Source organism: Miniopterus schreibersii (genome assembly GCF_964146895.1).
Source record: "Miniopterus schreibersii genome assembly, chromosome: 18".
Lineage (NCBI taxonomy): Eukaryota > Metazoa > Chordata > Mammalia > Chiroptera > Miniopteridae > Miniopterus > Miniopterus schreibersii.
Window position 1 is genome coordinate 35,317,722 of NC_138121.1, and position 22,004 is coordinate 35,339,725.

Genomic DNA, 22,004 nt, shown 5'->3' on the forward strand with positions numbered 1-22,004 from the left:
GAGGGTTAAATGTTGTACCGTGTGTAAGGCACTTGAGATTAAACTAATTTTATCATCAGTTAGTACTACTGTTGGACGATATAATGCTGTAAATTACAAAGTGCTACTCACAGCCTTTAAATATTGACTGATGTTATCAAATCCCATAAATATAGACTTGGGGGCAGTGCATACAGAAGTTCAAGAACTTACCTAATGGACAGGTTGGAGTTCTTTGCAGTTAACAAATGTGTTTATGTGTTCAGTATGCTATTAACTTGCTTAAAGTGTTTTTCCTCTAAAATATGTTAAACACTTTCCAATTTTCCAAATTATGACAAATTGAGGAATAGTGACTTGCTCTAATGGCAGGTTTCTCTTACTGTATTAATATAGCTGAAGCTGCATTTCAGCTAAAACGGTCCAGGTTGAAAGTTTTCCAAAGGTGCCGTGAGACCGGATGTCACCCAGTGTGTTCCGGGGTGGTTTTCGTAGCCATCAGGAGGTAGTCAGGTGTGTGTCTAATCCTAAAAAGATGAGTATTTCAACTGGGAAAAATCCCAACACAAAGGATTTAATTCTTCCATTATTAAACCTTCCATAGAGTCATTTGGAAATTGCTGAACTGTACATAAACAGTATACCTTGTACATTTCTGTATACTATATAAGAAGAGCCTAATGTGTATCCATCATTGTTATATTCACTCGAAGGTTAATACTTGCCCGGATGCTCTTCATTTGCAGAATATTCTAGAGGCCAGCAGGTGGGTAAAAATCACACTCAAAATAATACTAAGCACCCGGCTGTAATTATCATCGTATAAAGCTTTCAATTTAGAGACTTTATTTGAATGTCACCAGTAGAAGCATTGTGACATTTTAAATGCACTACACCAGCATTTAGGCCTCTTTGATATTCAGCTTTGATGACAAAGCACAGAGCGGAAATTGCGTTGGCCGGGTGTGAAGTCCTGGCCTGGAACCCAAGGGCAGGAACCACCACTGGTTTTCATGAGGGTCTGCAAATGGAATATATTAATTAGTAGCTGCATTTCTACAGGTTTAATGGTTTCTGTTCTCCTTTGCTGGTCCTGCCAACTTTATTTCAGTAGAATGGGTTTCAACTCGGTTGTTTTAAAACAACTGCTGCTCCGAAAGGGAACTTTCCTCCTCGGCGTGAAGGAAAGAACCCTCCCCTCCTCCCCGAAGAGCTCGCTGCTGGAACGATACGGCCGCCTGACTGCAAGAAGCAAGATTCTAAGGTGTTTGTATTTTATTCCTGGATAATAAGCTTTATTTTGACACCTTGAATGGAAATTTGTGCTAGAGCGGAAAGAAGATGGTGGGTAGTGAGACTGTCACTTCTCTACACGTGGAAGTCAGAGTTGTTAGGTGACAGCTCAGGTGACTTGTCTAAGACTTAGCAAGGAGGTCGCGTCCACAGGAACGGCTGGGAAACACCAGAGTGTGGGCGGTGGCAGATCCAGGGCAGTGAATGAAAGTCCTGGGGGAGCGTATACCGAGAGAGAAAACCCAGGCAAGTAATGTGATGGACGTCTTGTACCAGACCCCCAACAAAGTGGGGGATCATGGTTTCCACGCTCATAGTTTACTTTGGGGCGTGCATTCTGGGGGAGCACGAGTGGCACTGTTAGAGGAAGAGGGAAGGAGGAAAGGCCGACTGAAGGCGGTTATTGTCTGTAGAGGGCGACTCGCTGCAGACTTTCAGTGCAGCCGTTTTTCCTTCAGTGTCGGACCAGAGGAAGTAGTTGGCCATATTGTTCAAAAAACCCTGATCTTTAAACCAGGATCCCAGGCGACACGGTGAGATGCTGAGACAGTGAGGGACCAAAGGGACTGAGGCCCGCAGAGGGAGTGGCGGGGCCCTGCCTCCCCTGCGCAGACCAGGCCACGTGCGGGGAGGGCGCTGGGCCGAGAGGCTGCGCCCCTGAAACGGCCTGTCTCTCGCCCTTCTCTGAATACGTACGGTGGTTCATGCAAGTGAAATTAATATTTGGTGTAACGCCACTGGAATAACTGTTATTTATCATCATTGTGCTATGTGCCAGACGTTGTTCTAAGTGCCTTGGAACATTTCATTTACTTCTTACAATCAACTCGTGAGAAAAGTCAATTTGCTGAGCCTGCCCCAGGCTCTGTAAGACACGCGGTATTAACCTCATGCCCAGCCCCTAATGTGAAAGCTCTGACCAATGACCAGGTTATCTCTGCCGGTAACTCAACGAGGGGGATGAGAGGTAATAGTCCATGGGGGAGGGTCTGGTGCAGTGGGGCATGGAGGGTCCCAGCCAGTGGCTGGTGGCCAGGTTGGGTCATTGTAAGGAGGGGCTAGTGGGTGAGAGAGGGGAGACCAGGAAGCAAAGATGAGAGAGACCAACCTGAGAGGTGGAAGGAGATGCTTCTGTTAGAATTTTCAAATTTTCGTGAAGCCTGGCTGCACTCTGGCCTTTGCATTCCAAGTGGTTCCCTTACACGTGATCCATTTCTCCTGTATTTGAGCTGGTTTGAGAGGGTTTCTGTGTTTTGCTTCCTTGATTAGAGCCCAGGACCACATTATTGGAACTCCATTTGCATCTGTAAATGGTACGTATACATTATGAGGAGAAAGATAGTACATCTGATGGAAATGACCAAGAGCTAGGGGTCAGGAAATGTGTTTTAGTTCCAGCACTGCCTTTAACTTGCATGACCTTAGAGAAATACCTTTCTGGACCTCAGTTTCCTGATCTGTAAAACGAGAGCACCATTAGGCACCCCTATGTTCATAGCAGCGCAATTGACAAGAGCTAAGACCTGGAAAACAGCCCCAGTGCCCATCAGAAGATGCGTGGATAAAAAGCTATGGGACATTTACACCATAGAATACTACACAGCTGTAAAGAAGAAGGATCCTTTACCCTTTGAGACAGCATGGAGGGACCTGGAGAGTATTGTGCCAAGCAAAATAAGCCAGGCAGAGAAAGACAAGCACCACATAATCTCACTCATATGTGGAATCTAACGAGCAAAATAAACTGATGAGCAAAATAGATCCAGAGCCCAGCCGGGTATGGCTCAATGGTTGAGCGTCAACCTAGGATTCAGGAGATCGCTGTTCAATTCCCGGTTGGCGCACATGCCTGCGCTGCGGGCTCGATCCTCAGGTGGGGGCGTGCAGGAGGCAGCCGATCAATGACTCTCTCATCATTGATGTTTCTCTCTCTCTCTCCCTCTCCCTTCCTCTCTCTGAAATCAATAAAGATATATTTTAAAAGTATAGATCCAGAGACATAGAAGCATGGAACAGGCTGAGGGATCTCAGAGGGAGGGCAGGGGTGGGGGAGTGGGTGGGGAGAGATCAATCAAAGAACTTAAATGTTTATGAGTATAACCCACGGACACAGACATTGGTATGGGGAAGGCCTGGGGGGGGGCGGATGTGAAGTGGAGGGGATCAGTGGGGGGAAAAGGGGACACCTGTAATACTTTCAACAATAAAGATTTTAAAAAAAGAGTAATATTGATTGTCATGTCTATTTCACAGGAGGACATGTCTAAGTAATATAAGGTTAAAGCAGTTATAAGATTATAAAGCAATATACAAATGCAAAAAATAATTATTACATTTGGCCAAGATAAAAATATATTCACCTTAGTACTTTTACCTTTTAATATATATTAAATACTTTACAGTGGTAAAATTTCTGAGAGTTCATCTGGCATTTTAATTTCAGTAAAATTCTCAGAAGTGCTCTGACTGGTGTGGGACCAAGAGATCATATGACTCGTCTCTCCAACTGTGTTTTAAGTTTCCGGAGGGCAGGAACTCTATAATATGCATATTAGCCTTTTCCTTAGGACCAAGCACAACGTAGATGCTTATAATTATGTGCTGAGTGAGTATCTGACTAAAAGGAAAGATGGATGGATGTTGTTCTGGGAAACTTCACCTTCTATGGAAATTCAAGATGAGTTTTCAGTTCTCTGTGATTACGTCTATTCTAAGAAAACAATAGGAAAAATAGCCTGTGAGGAGGCATGCATATTACATGCAGAGCACACGCATTTCCCCGATACTTTTACACCGGGCCATGCAAATGAAATCAGCCTTCTGGATCCTCTCAGCTGGATGGGAAGCTATTTTAAAGTACTGGTGTGGGTATATTTAGGACACCCTTACAACACTGCTCAGTAGAAAACTTTTTCCAGGCTTCTTGGACAGAAGATGTTCGTTACATCAAGATTTCAGTATTTTAAACTTTATCAGTTTAGTGTTCTATTAGTCAAACAGAAATCTAATTATAAAAATACCCTAAGAGCCCCCGCGTGTCCCTTGATGAAGATGGGTCACCTGTGCAGGCACAGGCTTCCTGTCACTGGCATGTTTGAGCTGTGGCTGAGTACCCGCCTACTAGGGGTAGGTTGAAGGGCGACATTAACCTGGATCCTGGAGTCAGATCACAGATATATGAGACTCACTGTATGTTTCTATAGTGCCTGTTGGGAATTGTGCCCAAAGCTCGAGGAGTTTATATTGTAGAACAGGGGTCAGCAAACTACAACCACAGGCCAAATCTGGTCTTTCACCTGATTTCACATATAAAGTTTTATTAGAATGCAACCACACCCATTCACATAGTTATTTTCTCTGGCTGCTTTTGTATTACAACAGCAGAGTTGATTAGTTACGATAGAGACCATCTGGCCCACAAAGCCTGCGATGTTTACTGTCTGGCCCTTTGCAGAAGGCTTGCCAGTCCCCATAAGCAGGAGACTGCAAAGTTTAGCCCACGCTTCCCAGAAGGAATAAAGTATATTAGAACTTCTCTCTGTATTTGTTTTTATTTTATTTTTAATTTTTTACTATTTCTAAGTCTTACGTTCCTTGTCACTAGAGTAGAGATATTGATACTACTTCTTGGACTGCTGTGAGGATTGAAAGTGGCGATGCGTGTGAGATATTCCCACATCTCGGACCTGCCCCCTCACCTCTGCACTCTATTGGACCCGAGCAAAGTAGTGGAGAGTGAAGCAGGTGAGGGAGGGGAAGCCAAGGAAGGCTTCTTGTAGGAGGTGTGATTGGAGTTGCCCTTTCGAAAAGTATGAGGACTGGAATGACAACGGGTGTCCTGTCATCTCCCTCAGTTTCAGGGAGGCCGGCTAAGCCGACCCCTAACCTCCCCAGCAGGAGAACCCTCCCCTCTTCCCCGCCTGCCAGGCTCCCAGAGGCCAGGGAGATTTTCCCGGCTGTTTATTCACTCGATCCAGAGAAGTGCATGTGTCTGTAACTTCAGTCTGTGCTTCCTGTCGCTAAGATACACTAGTAACGATTTGCAGTAAGATGCAATTCCAGCGCCCGCTGAGGTCAATATTCAGTCAGCAGTTCCATTCTGAGCGCTGCTTTGATCAGTTGGTCAAAAATTTCCTTTCTTCAGATGCTTTGTAAACCAGGATTGATTGAGAGGTCTAGGGATTTCGGATTGGGATGTGATTTTATTTTTAATCTAACTCTTGGGCAGCACTGGCCAAATGTGACAGTCTCCCTTGGGAAGCCCCTGCCCACCCTGAGACCAGACTAAGAGCTCTGTTCATTCCCACCCCCTCGCCTGCCCAGCAACAGCCAGGCTCTAAAGTATCACAAATGAAGCCGATTATTCTGCAGGTTTTGTGGGGGGATCAGGAATGCACAGTGGTCACTCCGTAATGAAAACTTAATGCCTGTTTCATTAAACAGACTTTTCTGTTCTTTCCTAGGGCCTTGGGCCCACTCGTTTCTTCCCGCCCCGTGGCCCCTCAGACACCCCCTACCGGCCAGAACAGCTGAGCTGGCCCGCGCTTCGGGAGCCTCGCTCCAGTAATGAGACCCCTGCAGCTAACCCCACAAGGCCGCTGATGGGTCCTCAAACTCGCCCCTGGGGGTGCCCGTCCAGACCACAGCAGTAGGAGATCCTTGGCTGATTTATAGGAATAAAGCAGGATTTGGTTGAGAAGAAATAAAAATGAAACTGAGAAATTTCATTCCAGAGACCCAAGGTGATGATACTTGATTGGTGTTGAGCTGAGTCACAGTCCAAGTAGAAGTAGACTGTCTAACGGGTTGGGGCCTCCAGTCTCCCTCTCCCTCTCCCTCTCCCTCTCCCTCTCCCTCTCCCTCTCCCTCTCCCTCTCCCTCTCCCTCTCTCTCTCTCTGTGCTTATCTGCAAGTCTGATTTAAGCTTAGTTCAAAGGCAGAACTTTCATCTTGGTTTTGAAATGGATTCACATTTGCTTAATACATAAACAGGGGCTTCAAGTAGATAGCGGCAGCTCTTCTGTGAAGCTAAGATTTTATTATTTTGTATTTAAAATTTAAATATTCAATAAAAAAGGGAAAAAAATAAAATTTAAATCTTTAATCCTTCTGGGTGTTATTTCTCTAATGTGACAACATACCTTAAATTTAATACATATATATATATAGTTTTGTCCCAGAAACCTCTGATATGGGAATCTATTCTAATGAAATAACAACAGCCCCGGGACTTTCATGAACAAGGACGTTTATTACAGCATTATTTGCCAAGGCAAAACCAAAGCACAACAACAAAAAAATACATGGATGCTCATCAATAAGTGAAAGATTAAATAAACTCTGGTATAAATCCTATTGTGGATTATTGAATGTTTCCTAAAATAGATAGTAAATCTCTATTGACCCAGGGAACTGTCAATAATGTGCTGTCCTGTGAGAAAGCCCTAACTGACGGTAACAACCCCAAATCCCTTATAACAATGTTTATTCTACAAATGTTGAAGGATGGGACGAGAAGAACACTAGGCTGGCATATTTTTCTTTTGTGGGAGATAGAGCTAAATGATTAACGTTTTATTTATACGGATTTATATTCTTCCACTCGTCTCAATGATTGTGGTGAACACGTGAATCCCGCAATTTGATAAAAGATTACATCTGACAAGAAGATATTTTAAAAAATCAAACAAGTCAACAAACAGCGAATATTATTTCTCTCCTTGGAAAACTTGGTGCCGAGTATTTCGGGAGTTGCACAGGTGTGTGCAGAGGACAGTCCTGCTAGAGCCCAGGCCTGCACTGGGGACAGGAGGTGGCCTAGAGCTATCAGCCTTGGATTCTCATGACTCTATTTTTATTTTTCCCTCAGGAGAATCCCACTGGTGACTTACCTGCCGCTGAACCCGCTAAGGGTTAAGATGATCCCCACTGAAAACTGTCACAGCACATTTTTAACCTGCTGCCTTCTGAGTTTGTTACTTTTCTGCTTTTCAGAAATGAAAGAGGATTAGGCTTGGAGGACCCAAGACCCGGGCTGGAGCCGAGCCTCCGGGGACCGTCTGCGTGACTCGGGGTGACGGGCTCTGGCCTAAGGCGCCCCCGCTGAGCACCCCAGGCCTCTGCAGCAGGCCCCTGGGGAGGCTGGAGCCTGAGCACGGGCCATGGTGGCGAAAGGTCCTCGCAGTCCTTGCAAATTCAGAACACTGTTAACAATCTCATTTCTCTATGATTACCGTCCTTTTTTGAGAAAAACAAACAATTAGAGCTACTTGCCTGCGCGTGAGGCCTAGGTGGGAAGCAGCGCCCCCTCTCGGCGCCCGCCTAGCGGCTGCAGCAGAACCGGGCTCCCCGCCGCGAGCGGGCTGTTTAAAGCGCGGCACCTGCCCGTGTCGGGGGCGCTGACCCCTGTCCCTGAGACTGTCAAATGGAAAAAATGACAGCGGCCAACGCAGCAACAGCTGTCCGGTGTGAGTGAGTCAAAACTGTATTTATTGTTTGTCCGATCAGCCAAAGATACATTTTTTGGTGTGCCGCAGAATTTTAGTAATTAGTTCATGTGCCATGAGATTAAAAAATGCTGAAAATCACTGTAGGAGAGGGTTATGTTCAGTATGATGGGTGCCGGGGGAAGTGCATACGGGACAGAAGTCCAGGCGACATTCCTCTCCTTGCCTGTGGAGCGAGGGCTACGTGTCCCCGTTGTCGCCAGTCACGCAATCAGCAAGCCTCTGATAAAAACTCAGCTCAGTACCCGGGATGGACTTATTTTTGTATCACTGGAGAACAACGATGAAATGACCCTTTTGTGGCGTTTTTAGTTTTAACACAGATGCTGCGCCTGCTGCTTCCCGCCTGCCCCTTGACGCGCCCGCCCCCCTCCAGCGCAGAGCAGGCGTGGCCTTGCCGGCAGGAGCAGCCCGGGGCAGCGGGCTCTTTAGAGGACGCGCCCGTTACAGGAGCACAGGGGCCGGCGGCCGCGATCTGCTGTCTGCCGGCAGCTAGGGGCTGGTGCTTGCAGCCTCTGCTTGAGTTCGAGGCAGGGGCTCAGAGGGGCACCCCATTCGCTCATATTGCTCGTAAGCGACGGAGTCGGGACCTAACCCATTACTATCAGCTGAGCGACTTAAACTATTTTAACACAGGGTTAAAGGTGCAGTTACATTGAATTAATGGTCATATAGATGGACACAAGGGACAACTAGCTTGACCAATTTCTGTCCCGTTGTAACCCAGAGACCTTTTTTCTGGGACTTCTCAGATAAGCTAACAGGTATTCCAACTGTTAGTCAATCATGGAACTCTTTTGAAGGCCTTTCAAGGGAACAGCTTCTTAAAAATATGCCTCAGGAAAAGCTGCTCTAGCCAGTGTGAGGCTCCTGCCAGCACTGACTTCCCTTCTCCCTCCCACCCGACTCTAGAGACTTCCTTAGCTCTTGCAAAAGGCGGCATTTAAACAGTGCTCGTTGCTCTCTTTCGGGTGCACAAGCTGTTAATTAATTGTAGTTGTAAAGAAATGGGGACGGCCAAGCGTCCCCTGTGCTTGCGATCTGGCATTCTTCTGTGAGAAAGGGCTGGGGCCCATGGTTCTAACCCCCGTGTTCGCTTTGTACTTTTCACGACAAAGCATAATTACTGTCCTCCGTCCAGACTCGGGCTCTTTGTGGGGGTGTAGGCGGCCGCCATGCCGGGGAGGAGCAGCGCGGACTGGCTCTGCCCAGGGCGTCCTTGAACGAGGCTCCTGGGAGTGACCAGGCCCGGCCTGGCCGGCGGGCTCAGTGGGCGGGAGCATTGTCCGGCGCACTGAGAGGTTGCGGGTTTGATTCCCGGTCAGGGCACATACTCAGGTTGCAGGTTCAATCCTTGGTCGGGGTGTGTCCGGGAGAAAACTGATCAATGTTTGTCTCTCACATCAATGTTTCTCTCTCTCTCCCTCCTTCCCTCCCTCCTCCTTCCTTACCTCTCTCCCCCCCAAAATCAGTAAGCATGTCCTCAGGGGAGGATTAAAATAAGTGAATGAATGAATGAATTTTTTAAAAAAGTGACCAGACCCGTCTCTTAGTCTCACAGATTTCGGGTGGGCTTTCCAGAGCAGATGCTAAGTAAGGACGAAGGAGAGACTGCTGCTTGGATATTGCCTGGCCCCGGGGGAAGGGAGCCGGAACGTGGCCACCGGCTGTCTACCTGGCGCAGAGCAGGGGCCTCCGCATTCATCTCTCCCCCTCAGTCTCGCTTCACAAAGACATTATGGGCGAGCCCCACTCTTTTAACTGCAAGTATCGCCAGTGACAGCTTTGCAAGTGGCCTTAACAGCTTGTCAGGAAACTAATCAATGTAGCTTTTCACAAAGGAACCTACTTGATCAATATCACCAAGCAGGCCCAGACCTAACAAACAGATCACATCGGCCTTTTCATGATCAATAGAAGCTACACAGAATACATATTATTGGGGATATTTCAGTGAATATATCCTAAGTGCTTCCTGCTGATAGCTCTTAACCTGGGGGCTAGTAATATACTGAAGTGATGGAAGACACAGTGTACAGGCTGTTAGACCCTGGGAGACACGCTCTCCACATGGGGCACTAACTTAGGAGATTAACTCTGGTTTTGAAGGAAGCATGCTTTACAGATTTGACATCCTAAATTTTTCCCACCAAGTTGGGTTTTAAATTTTGGGGTGGATTAGATGATTTTGGTGTCTCAGTAGTGTGGGCATGGATAGATCATAAGCGTAGTAAATCCTTGCTGAGCTGACCCTCATTCCCTTTACCTACCCAAGGACTAGTGCTCGTACCAGGAGGTCATTCCCGTCATTCTCACCCTCTGCCTTTTTCCCTGGACTCCTTGAGGAACCTCCAATTCTAAATGTTACAAAAGTCCTCACAGATCGTCTAGAAGCGTGCACGGTAGGAGATGCTGAAATACCTGGAAATAAGGCCCAAGGCATACATACAATAATACTTTGAGTCATTACCCAACTTTTCTCTTCTTGGTTTTACGCCTGTCTCAGTTATTTATCGCCTCATAAAAAAGTGTTCTGCAAATCAGCGGCTTAAAAGAACCACTGTTTTATTTACTTATATGCTGTGGGTCAGCAGTTTGGGCTGGGCTCAGTGGTAAGCTTTTCTTGCTGGTCTTGCCTGAGGTCACTCATGTGTTTGCAGTGATTTGGTAACTTAGCTGGGCTGAATGGTCCAAGGGGGCCTCTCACCATGTCGGGCAGCCAGTGCTGGCCGTCAGCTGAGCCTCTCCCTTCATTTGTCCCCTCACCTCCAGGGAAGCTAGCCTGAACCTCCTCCATCATGGGGGTCAGCTCAGACGCAAGGGGAGGGGAAGTGGACTCCACCTCTATATGGGGGAGCAGCAGTCACATTGCAAGGGGCCAGTGGGAAAGGGTGGCAAGGATTACTGAAGCCATCTTCACACAAAATACCAACCAGAGTTTCCCTCTATCTCCCCACCTCCTGCCTGCCAGCCCTTGCCCCTGCCCCAGCCCCTGCCCCCTACACATGAACCGACCTCATTCAAGAACTTAGGTTTTCTGTGCTCCAAAGGAGGCTGCAGCAGAGCAGGGGTGAGTGTGTAGAATTCAGAGGAAAATAAATGAGTCTTTTCTAGGTTTTTATGGTCTGAAGCAGCGATTTTCAATTGGTGTGCTATGGCAGGCACACTGGTGAGCTGCGAGAATTTTTAAAACATGCAGTACCTGGCCCGGCTGGTGTTGCTCAGTGGTTGAGGGTCAATCCATAAACCAGGAGGTCATGGTTTGATTCTGGTCAGGGCACGTGCCTGGGTTTCAGGCTCGATGCCCAGTAGGGTGCATGCAGGAGGCAGCAGGTCAGTGACTCTCATCACTGATGTTTCTCTCTCCCCTCTCCCTCTCCCTTCCTCTCTCTCAAATCAATAAAATATATTTAAAAACAAAAAAACCCACATGCAGTACCTGATTATGTAGTCAGAGGCACTGATGTCTAGTAAAAAAAATGACAATAGCCAACACAACAATAGCAATCCAGTGTGGATGAATCAAAATTATACCTGCATTTTTGTCAGATTGGCAAAAAGTATATTTTTTGTTGTGCCACAGAATTTTAGTAATTTGCTTATGTTCCATGAGATGAAAAAGGTTGAAAATCGCTGCTCTAAAGTACTAAGCCTAAGGGTAAGAGGAAGGCAAAGCATAGCCAAGATGTTGGGAAGAAACATCTTGAGTCAGTTTCTCCAGAGTCTAGTTAAAATTTCCTCGGACCTGGCTTGGGGTTCAAGGTCAAGTCAGAGACCATACGGAAGTGAGGATCCAGATCGCTATGGGAGGGACCTGAAACATGCCTGCAGGGATGGGCTACCCCAGTGTCGTGGAAGAAACAAATCCCATGGTGACAAGCACGTTTCGGAAGTAACTGGAGAGCCCCCAACCTGAAGGAACCAAAGCCAAAGGGAAAATGGAGACCCAAGAGAAACAGCAGCCAGAGATCGGAAGGGAGGTGGGCTCACAAGGGGTAGTGTGGGCCTCTGCCCTCCAGGCTACCCACGCTGCGAAGCCGCTTGGCCGGCCCCCTACCTGCCTTGTGGAAGGGGAGGGCCAAGGGTTCGAATCACAGTCCGGCTTCGATCTCGGGACGGGAACTTGGCACCTGTAAGTCGGGGTTAATTGCACGATGCCAGTGGAATTCTGGGTAAACAGCACCAGGGACAGCTCCTTTTGGGGGCACCTCTTCGTCTTACAAGAACCGGGGATTCGTAGTAAGCTTATTCTTTCCATTGAATTGAAGATGGACAAGATTCTCCCAGAACCCACGTGAATTTGCCCCACACGCGATGGTGAGGCGGAGAGTGTTTCTCCCAGGCCGTCTGGTTCCTCACCAGTTCAGGTTCATAATGTCTTCCCCACGCTCACAGTCTTTAACTGAATAAATATTTTTGAGCACCTATTATGTGCCAGGTGCTTTGAAAGCCACCATGGAAAGCAAAGAGAGACTGGGTTTTGCCCGTTTGGAGCTTGAGTTCTAAGAAGGGCCCTTAGTGGAATCTCCGTGGGCTCCACTGCAGGAGACGATATAGTCCCAAGTGGGCTGAACAGCCCCTGGGGGGGATGCGCCACAGAGGCACCAAAAGGGAGTGATCAGAACCAATGGACATTAATCTTTCCTGGGACAAACCAGATCCAGCTGGCTCACCTCTGGCAAATATTTCTTGTCTGTAACCAATGAAGAAAACAAAATTAATTACATGGCTTCCCATGCGTGGGTCTCACACTGTGCTATAGAATTTACCTATATTATATCTCTTAATCTCGTCAGCACATCTGACTGTCCAAGGTCTCCCAATTCTGTGCCCACCTACAAGGGGCACTTGTACATCATGCAATAGAGTGAACGTTATCTCCCTTTCATCTTAAAATAAACAAAAACAACCTTTTACCAATTCTGTTAGCTTTCGTTTAAAACCTTGTTGTCTTCTCGGAGTGACAGGACCTGGTTTGATAAACAAAGGCGATGGGAAGATGGGTAATTGGGATCCAGCGATGGACCGATTATGCCTTTATGCTGTGTAGGAAGTTAAGCCATGCGCACTATTAATACTGACCCAAGAACAGCAGCAGCATCCACAGAGCTTTGGGGATTCAGTACCAATTTATCAGTATATTTTTTACCATCCTTGTTTAAACCAACCCCAAGCATAATGAGAACTTATTTTTAAGTTTCTTTCCTTTTTTAACTTTCAGAGAAACCTGGCCGTGAGCTGGAGAGAAAGGATGCACTGACATTTGTGAATGAGCACCCAACCCTTTCTTATTGATCATTTCTCCCCTGAGCATCCTCTGAGAGATATACATATATAATCCTAGGGGCAAAAATCTTTCCTCTGACAATGAACAATCTGTAGTTATATCCTGCATAAGCCCAGCCAGACTCAAAAAATTGGTTAGTTGTCAGATAGGAGCTTGGAGGGTAACTTGAAATTTCTTGGGGATGTAAACTATCTGTTAGATTTTAAGCAAAACTAAGCAAACAGTAACAAAAAAAAATAATTTAATTAAAAAAAATCGATTTAATCTATTTGCTTGTCATCAGAAAAGCAACCTTTGAAAGTTACCATATTTTGATTTTTCAAATAGTAAGTGAAAAAGAGAAGCCCTCGAAAGTGCTGGTTTAAAGATTTCATGCCATTAACCTGGGAGTAGACGCCTGGAGGGAAAGCTTCCTGCTGCTGAAGTTCTCTTGGCTTTTATTTTTATTGGCAATGAATAGCTAAATGCAGTCAAGGGCTAACTCTGAGATTGGCAATGAGAAAGCAATGCTCTTATGAGGCTTTAGTTTCCCCTTACAAGGCCTCAATAACACTTGAATATTTCTAGGACATTATGTATCCTGAAAAATTGATAGGCGGGACTCTCTGGCCTGCATGTGAAGCCTGGATCTGTTGGTGGGATGGTTGGCCAGAATCAAGGCTGTGGCTGAGTCCCGGGTGGCACAAGGCTCTGGAGTGACACACGCTGGGCTGCCGATCCCAACTCCATCTCTTTCCAGCCAGATCATGAACCCTGTCCGATCCTGTTCCCTTCTCTGGAAAATGAGAACAGCAATGGGGCTTTCCTAACAGGCTTGTTGTGGTGATAAAAATGACTTTTATGGCACTTAGCATTGTGTGGTATGAACAGTCTAAGTGCCTAATGAATGATGTATATTCCAGTGATACACCGCGACCTCCTGGGTTCCAGTGAGCAGGGGCGTGGTCTATGCAGTCAGGGATCCTAATCTCTGTGGGGAGAAGGGGGTGTGGGTGAAAGCTCAAGGGGGAGGGGAGTGAACTTGCACAGGAAAAAATAATATCTCTGCTAACTTCAACCTGAAATCTTCAATTATTAATGTGTATAGTAAACCACCGTAGCAGTAATGGTACCTGTAAATTTTTTCCCCAATAGAAACTGCTGGTATTTTCATTGTTATATTGCAGCTGTCAAAGGGATCTGGGAATGGTGTTGATGTACAACAGCGCTTCAAAGTTATAATAGTTATTAGACCTGCCGGGCTATCTTGCATGTTAATGTCCTTGGCCCACATGTCCCCAGCGGGCCGTCACCCTGGGAAGGGTGGAATGGAAATGCCATTTCCCCTCGCAGGCCCGGCCTGCAAGAGGCAGGAACTCTGGGGAGAGCCAGCCTCTGAGTCGGGACCGGCCACCCTCTCTCCTGGTTCCCTCGCTCTGTGACCTCCTCAGGTTCAAAGGGAAGCATGAGGCAGAAGCTCCTGTTTAGTTCTCTGGCTTGTGTCACATTCCCTGTCCGGCTTCGAGCTGTGCAGGGTGACCTGAAGAGGGACCGTGATGGCAGTGCTTTGGACAGGGAGGGGGCCGCCTCCCCCAGGGTGCAGACTTCTGCAGGGAGCCCCTGAAGCGTCCGGGCCACGCGGCCTCTCTAGTCCGGTGTCAGCGTTTAATGGAAACTTCCTGTGTCCCAGGGACTGCGCTCAGATCTCATTCTCATCATCACCTGAGATTTGGCTCTTGGGACCCCGACGGTGCAGGTGAGAGACTGGGCTTTAGAGAGGCTCAGCGACCTGCCCCAAGTCGCCCAGCTAGGGCGTGGGAACGTGGGATTCAAACACGGGCTCCTCTGCCTCTGTGTCTGCTGTCACTTCTGTTACTTCCCACAAAGTCAAATACAAGAAGCGGATTTTGGTTTCTTAATAAAAAGATCGGATACTTTTATTATAATACACCATGGGAAAGAAAACTCCCCCACCTCTACAAAAGTGACATGGAAAAATTTTTTTTTAGATGTTTTTTCCTTGGGTGAAGGCAGGGAAATTTTTCTGAAGGAAAATCTTTCTTTGTATCAATGATGAAATAGTTGGAATTGTTTTAAAATTTTCTGCTCTTTTAAATAGGGTTGCATTTTTTCCTTGCTGCTGAATGAATATTGGCAAAAGGCCTTTGCTGGAAACCCTGTTCCTGGGCACTGGACATGCTTTGCTAACTGGAACCCTATTTTTGGCTCTCCTTTTATTGAGACTTATCTTAGTAAGCGTCCCAGTCATTCATCCATTTGGACAAGCCAGCAATCTGGGAATCTACCCCTCTCTCAACACCCATAGTCAGTTCACTAACCTTTTAAATAAATCTCAGATATATCTACTACTTCCCATCTCTGCCATCGCCACAGAAGAACTATCACGATCTCGTCCCTGGCCCATGTACAGACTTCCAGCTGGTCAATCTACTCCTACTGCCCTTTGGCTGGGCCTCTGCCTATCTCTTCTCCATATGGAGTCTGTTGTTGTTTCCCCAGATCCTTCAGAGATGTCCCTTTGCTCTTAGGATGACATTAAGTCTCCTAACATGGCCTACACAGTTTCTCACCATGTGACCCTTACCTACCTCCCAGCCTCGCCTCACCCCTACTCCCTCATTGTCGGTTACTCTGACCTCCTTGGTCAGCCAGGATATGGTAGATTTAGCTGCATCAACAAACAGCCCCCAGATCTCAGCATCTTAAAAGCACAAAGGTTCATCTATTTCTCATACTGTGTGTCCAACACGTGCCAGCAGTGGCAGGTGCGATGCACGCGCAAGAGAAACAACCCTCAGATGCTCGCGTTCCATTGGCAAGAACAAGTGAGGTGCCCACGTACCTTCCGGGGGGCAGGGAGCACAAGTGCACCCTCTCCCGAGGGGGTGACCGGAGCCAGCGCTGGGGCGTTCTGCTCCATTTCTTCCGCACAGGCCTTGAACTCGTCGATCCGTCTGCCAGGATCCACCTTTCCTCCACCTGGGGGAGTAACTCCGATCTACCCTTTTGATCTCAGCTCAAGCTTTGGGAAGCCTTCCCCGCTGGGCCGAACACACTTATTATGGGCTCTTATAGCAAGATAAATATGTGTAAACCTTGCCGTAACTCTAACTTTCTCTTCGTTTGAGTGACTGAGGAATATCTGTGCCCACATAAGACTGTAAGCTCTACAAAGACAGTGCCAATGTTGATTTTTGCTCACCTGTGTTAGAACAACAAAAACAGCCCAACACATATCACCTGCCAGGCATGGTTCTGAGTGCTTTGCATGGAATAACTCATTAATATTTGCAGTAGCTCTGTGAGGTAAGGTTATTCTGCATTTCATAGGTAAGGAAATTCAGGCAGAGAGGTGAAGTAACGTCCACGCCCACATAGCTCGCACGTGATGTGAGGTCAGGTGCCTTCTGCCATCAGAATCATCCTCTTAACCGCTGCCGTCTAGGGCCTTTCAAGCACCTGGCTGTCCCATGGCACCAGAAGAAGTGCTCAGTCAGTATTTGCTGAGTGAGCTGATGAGACAGTAAAGTGTTGTGTGGCCCGCCCGCAGGCAGAGGCTAGCATGGAGCGATTTTTCTGCAAGTCAGACCTGGAGGGTGTCTTAGAGATCAGCCGGTTTAATCTTCTAACCTTGAGCCTGATAAACCAGCCCGGAGCCAGGGAGGAAGCAGGGTCCGCGTCCTGGATCCCTAGGCGGGGGTGCGTGCGGGTTCATGCTCCTCGCTCATGAGCAGCGAGGCAGACAAGGCCGCTGTGGGGGCTCTTCCAGCGGCCCGGTGGAAACTTCTGTGTGTGTGAACGGTTTGAGTGCAGGGAGTAGATGTACTTTTTTACCTTCCTCTTTCTGTTCTGAAATTAGATTTTCTAGGACAAAAAAAGAATGCCAAAGGTAATGAAATCTCTAGTTACATACACAGTTTAAATTAACAGTATGAGTCAGTGTTCAGAATAGAAATAGCAGCAAAAGCTGACATCCTGGGAAAAAATGACTCAATTAACTGTATGTGCGCTGCCACTCAGTTAAAATTTCCTTGATTTATAACCGGAGACCTATGAAAGTTAAACCCCAAAGGGACTGTGGCAAAATGTGTATCTAGTTACAAGGGTGGCGGGTTTACTGGAGTGGGCTGAGGGTGCTGAGAACCGTTGGCTTCCTCCCGCCTGCTGAGTCCTAGGTGCCCACGGACCTTTCCCGGAGTCACGGTGCACCTCATGGGCAGGGAAACAAGCCAACCACCACTCCGTTTTCTCTCGCCCGGAATCCATGTCTTCAGAACGCAAACTTAACTCCCCCAGGTCCCTGAGAAGGGAGAAGGCCTGTGATGGGTTTCTGCCCAGCAGAAATGCTCTGGGGAAGGCGCTGGGTCAGGCCGCATAGTGTAGAAGGAAGTGCCTCTGAATATGGGCTTTACTATTTTCCCCACCAGAAGAGAAGGGCTCTGATGGCTGGTTCTTTATGCAGATGCAGGGTTTCGCCTTACGGCCACTGAGCATCCCTTGTTCAAAAGGAGAATTGAAAGAACCAAAGCTTGGCAAGAAGGGTGAAAAGAGGAAGCGGGTCCTGAGGCCTCTTGGAGATCTAGCTAGGACGTGGGGGGCGGGGGGCTAGGGTCCCTTTCCTGAGCCTCATCCTCCTGATATCTCTCCTTCTAAGTGCCCATTGTTCTTTCCAGTTTTCCATCTTTTTGAAGAATGTGGGTTTTTCTGACCCATACCCCGCTGGAAACTCAGTGCAGATGGGTCAGCCACATTCCCCAAGACACACAGGTAAGAGAATGGCAAAGCCATGGTCCAAACCCAATATCTCTAGACCCAGGCTCACACATTAGAGACCCTGGGCTCTAGATGTCATCCAGTGGTGGTTCTGGGAGGGAAGCCCAGGTGCCTGACCCTCAGTCTAGTATTTTTCCAAGGCTTCAGTTCTCCTGCCTGGTCTTCCTCCTTCTGCATTCCAGCTTCGCAGAACAGCATCTCGAGAGGTGTGCTGGCTGCTGCTCTGGGGAGGCTGGGCTGTGGGCATGGACTCCCAGGCCCTGCTAGTCACCCTAGAAGGAATTCTTGCTGGTAAAAGGCTCAAATCCATGATGTAAAGCGTTTTCTAACTCACTTGAATGCCATGATCTCAGCTGGGTTGGAATAACTGCAATAAGGAAATTCATTTGGCAAAGGTAAAAGTTAGAAAATGCAGGTTCCTTCATAGCCAGAAGGACTTTAACCAGTAGCGACCGGGTTCCTTTCCCGCATGCTGGACAGTGACGAGCCCCGGATACTGAAGACGTGCAAAGTAGGTAGGTCTTCTTGCCTCCACCTAAGAGATAAAGAAACGGAGATGCAGAGAGGGCAGCTGGTACACCCCAGGCCACACAGTTGATAAGGCAGCTGAGCTTTGAACTCCGGTCTGTGTGGCTCCCAGAGTCCAGTCACTACCAGGCACCTTCTGCCACCTACCGGAGTCAGGACAGGAGCCTCAAACTGGGGGTCACAGTTGTGAGCAAGCAGTAAGAGAAGGGAGGCTGGTGGGACAGACGGCAGGTGAACCCGAGGAGGCTGATGGAATGCCTCCCAGGGTCTCTGATTTTTCCACCTGAAACTAGGAATACAAACTAGCGTGTGGAAGAGACGCGCAGGCTTCTGTCAGGACAGGCCAGTCTATGGAGTTGTGTTTTTATTTTTGGTCAATGAAATATTTAACTTTCCACTTTTTTCTTGAAATATATAGGTTGAAAATTTGTACTTTCTTGAAATTTGCCCTACTGATTGAGTTAAACAGATATAAGCATTTACATATTTATAAAATGTTTACTGGTGCCATGGTGCGTCACCAGCTCTTTGGTTCTGCTAATGGCCAGAGTGCCTCTTCTCCACTGCAGGTCAACAATAATAGCGACGAAGGGCCTGAAAACGCACAAGCATTCTCTGTTTCCAGCTTCTATTTTACGAATAAAACATTGATGCTCTTTTTAAGTTGCCATCACTCATCTGGTAGGTTTTGCAGACAATAACAGTTCATTAGTAATATCTGGTGGGGAAGATGTATGATGCTGTAAATATTTAAAATCAAATCTGAAAAGGAAGACAGAGATGAATGCTTGGGAGGGGCGGGGGTGAGCGTGTGCTCAGGGCCATGGTTTTCGCGGCGGCGCCGCTTGGGCCTGCCATTGTTTACCCTTCCAGGTCCCGTCGAAGGGGACTTGGCCACGGGCTGTACCCAGCCGGCTCCAAAATGGTAGCCATTGAATCCAGTGGCTGCCGCAGCCTGCGGGCCTTCCAACAGTGTCCCCTAGACAAAGATTTCGGTGCAAGCAAGTGGTTTCGAGGATGCTTCAGGAAGCACAGGGAACGGAAAGGTGCCAATGAAGGTAAGCTAGTGAGGGAGTATTGCTGTGGAAAAGGAGACCCCCGTCCCACTGGGAACCCTCTGAGGGGCCTCGTCGAGGGTTCCTTGGGGCCAGGAGAGCACGGGCCACCTTCTGCCAGCGCCTTCTCCTCCCTCATAGAGTGTCGTCCCTAAGGAGCCCATAGGGACCTGCGGGCGGCTGGCGTGCTGGGAGGCCCCTGACGGCCCAGTTGCAATGGATGGGAGCGGAGCCCAGAGCGTGCTGGCGTGGAAGGGACAGCTCACAGAGTGCAGCTAGGGAAGCTGGGACTGGGGTGAACGGGGGCACGGTGGCACCAGGTGATGGACTCAGCCAGGGGAGCAATGGCCATCAGAGGAGGCTGCCCATGAGTGTTGAGAAGTGGCCCAGACAAGGCCTGTCAGTGCCCCTTTTTCTGTCTCCTCCCTCTCAGGCATATTTGGAGGGATCGGAGCCTCCTGGGACTGCCTGGAGAATGTCCTCTCTGTGAGCCCTCCCTCTGTGTCCTTTGTCCCTCACAGAGTCCAGTCCCAGCGCTCAGGTCCAAGACCTCCCCTACCATTCTTCTTTCTAAAGCTCACCCGAACAAGTTTGATTTTTTTGAAGCCCTGCTTTCCACCAAAAAAACCTAATCTGTATTCCGATGTTAATAACTGAGATTGGATGAAAAATGTGTGTTTTTCAATGAAGGATTCCTTGAGTTAAAGTGTTTTAGCTAAAGTATTTCTAAGCTCTCCTCTGGCTCTGATTCATACGTATCAATAAAATCTCCAAATGTCAGGTCAGGGAGGACCTCAGGCCCACTAATTCAGCGCCCTCCATTCACGGAGCTGCAACCCGGGGCAGAGATGGAAAGGGGCTTTCTTGAGGTCATGACTGTCTGACATTGCGACAACCAGGTAAAAGTGGTGTATCATGTTCTTCGAAGGATCCCAGAGCAGGGACAGACCCGTGAGAGAGCTCCTGAGGTCCAGGGGACACAGGGAGTGGGGAAGCAGGTACGGATTCCTGGCCCTCACAGAACAGGGCCCAAGTGCACACTTTCTGCACACCTGCCCTTGCCAGAGGTCCTGGAAAAGTGTCATATTGGATCTTAAGGACATTCCTGGTGGCCTTGGTGCTATCCTTACCCCATTCTGGAATCTGCTTTAAAATGAGGTATGGATAGAGGTCTAGCTGCTAGTTGAATGTCCTTCATGGTGAGATGTTTAGGAATGGAGAGGCAGTGAGTTCTATTTTCTGATGGCCCTCGCTGTCGGATGCCTTCCTTCCGCCTAACCACGAACCCACGGGCTCTGTGCTTAGAGCTAAGGTCAGAAGGCAGCTCCCATTGCAACCTAACGGGTGTCTAAATAGCGCCAGTGCCCATGCTCCTTGCACAGCCTATTTTATTGCCCTCTCGTTCCTCTTCCACTTTGACGGAGGTGATGGCCAGGGGAGGGGTGGGGTCTGGGTGGAGGTGGGTAAATGGGGGGAAATGGGGGACATCTGTAATAGTGTCAACAATGAATTTAAAAAAAAGAAAGTCGTCACTTGACTTCTTAGACTGCAAGACTCACAGGTAGTTGCAGGACTCTGATTAGAGGTCTGACCAGCATAGGGTGGGCAGCCCCTCAGCTTGCCCGGTACTGTATACTTGTGACGCTGGGAAAGTTAGTTAACTTGTGCATATTTACTTGTGTAAATTCAGCCTAAAATCATACTTCTGTATTTGTTTTTTAGCATTATTGTAGTAACACATTTTACCTTAAGTTCAATGGGAAACTTTAGGTTTTTCCTATATGGTTTGCTCTCAGTTCCTAACTCTACCCCGCCCCCCCGGCCCCATTTTATACTTGGGTAAGTGGTGTCTGGGCTCTGAGAAGAGTGTCACTTTGGGCAGATCCAACCACCTGTCTTACATGCTGACTGGATGGTTCTTTAATAACATATTTATCGTATGTAGATGTTTTAATATGATTCAGATAGGATTTGTTATGACATCACATAATCTATCTGAGAAATACACAGGCTTAGCAGAAGAGACCTTTAGCTGACTAGAATTCTCCTGAACACACTGCTGTTCCTGTAATAGGATTCTGCGTGGGCAGGTGGCAGGGGTCGAAGGGATGGGAACCAGTGTTTCTTCTGTCTTGGTGGAAATCAGGGTAGTCTTACGCTTGGTCCAAAGGCCTAAAGGAGGGCTTCATACCAGATGTGTGACCACACAGCAGAGGCCTAAAAAATATGACTTGGAAATTCTAGATCCAGAGATAGTCCTTGGAGAGAGGTCGGGTGGAGAACGGAAATGGTGCGGACCATCTGCCCCTCGAGGAGGCGATCAGCAAATTAACGGGATTGAGAAATCTTGCAATGAAGAAGCACAAGGAACTTTCGCAAATCATGGTTCCTCAGGCCGTACATGATTACACAGACCTTCCCTCTCGCAGAGAACTCCAGCCACATTCGGTAAGACTGCGCTGTACAGACCATTTCTCCCTCTGCCTCAGTTGCCTCATTGGAAGCTTACCAGCATCTGAGTTTGTTCTTCTCATGAGGCTCTACTGAGAGGTCATATCTGAGCCTGTAAATATTACTAAACTC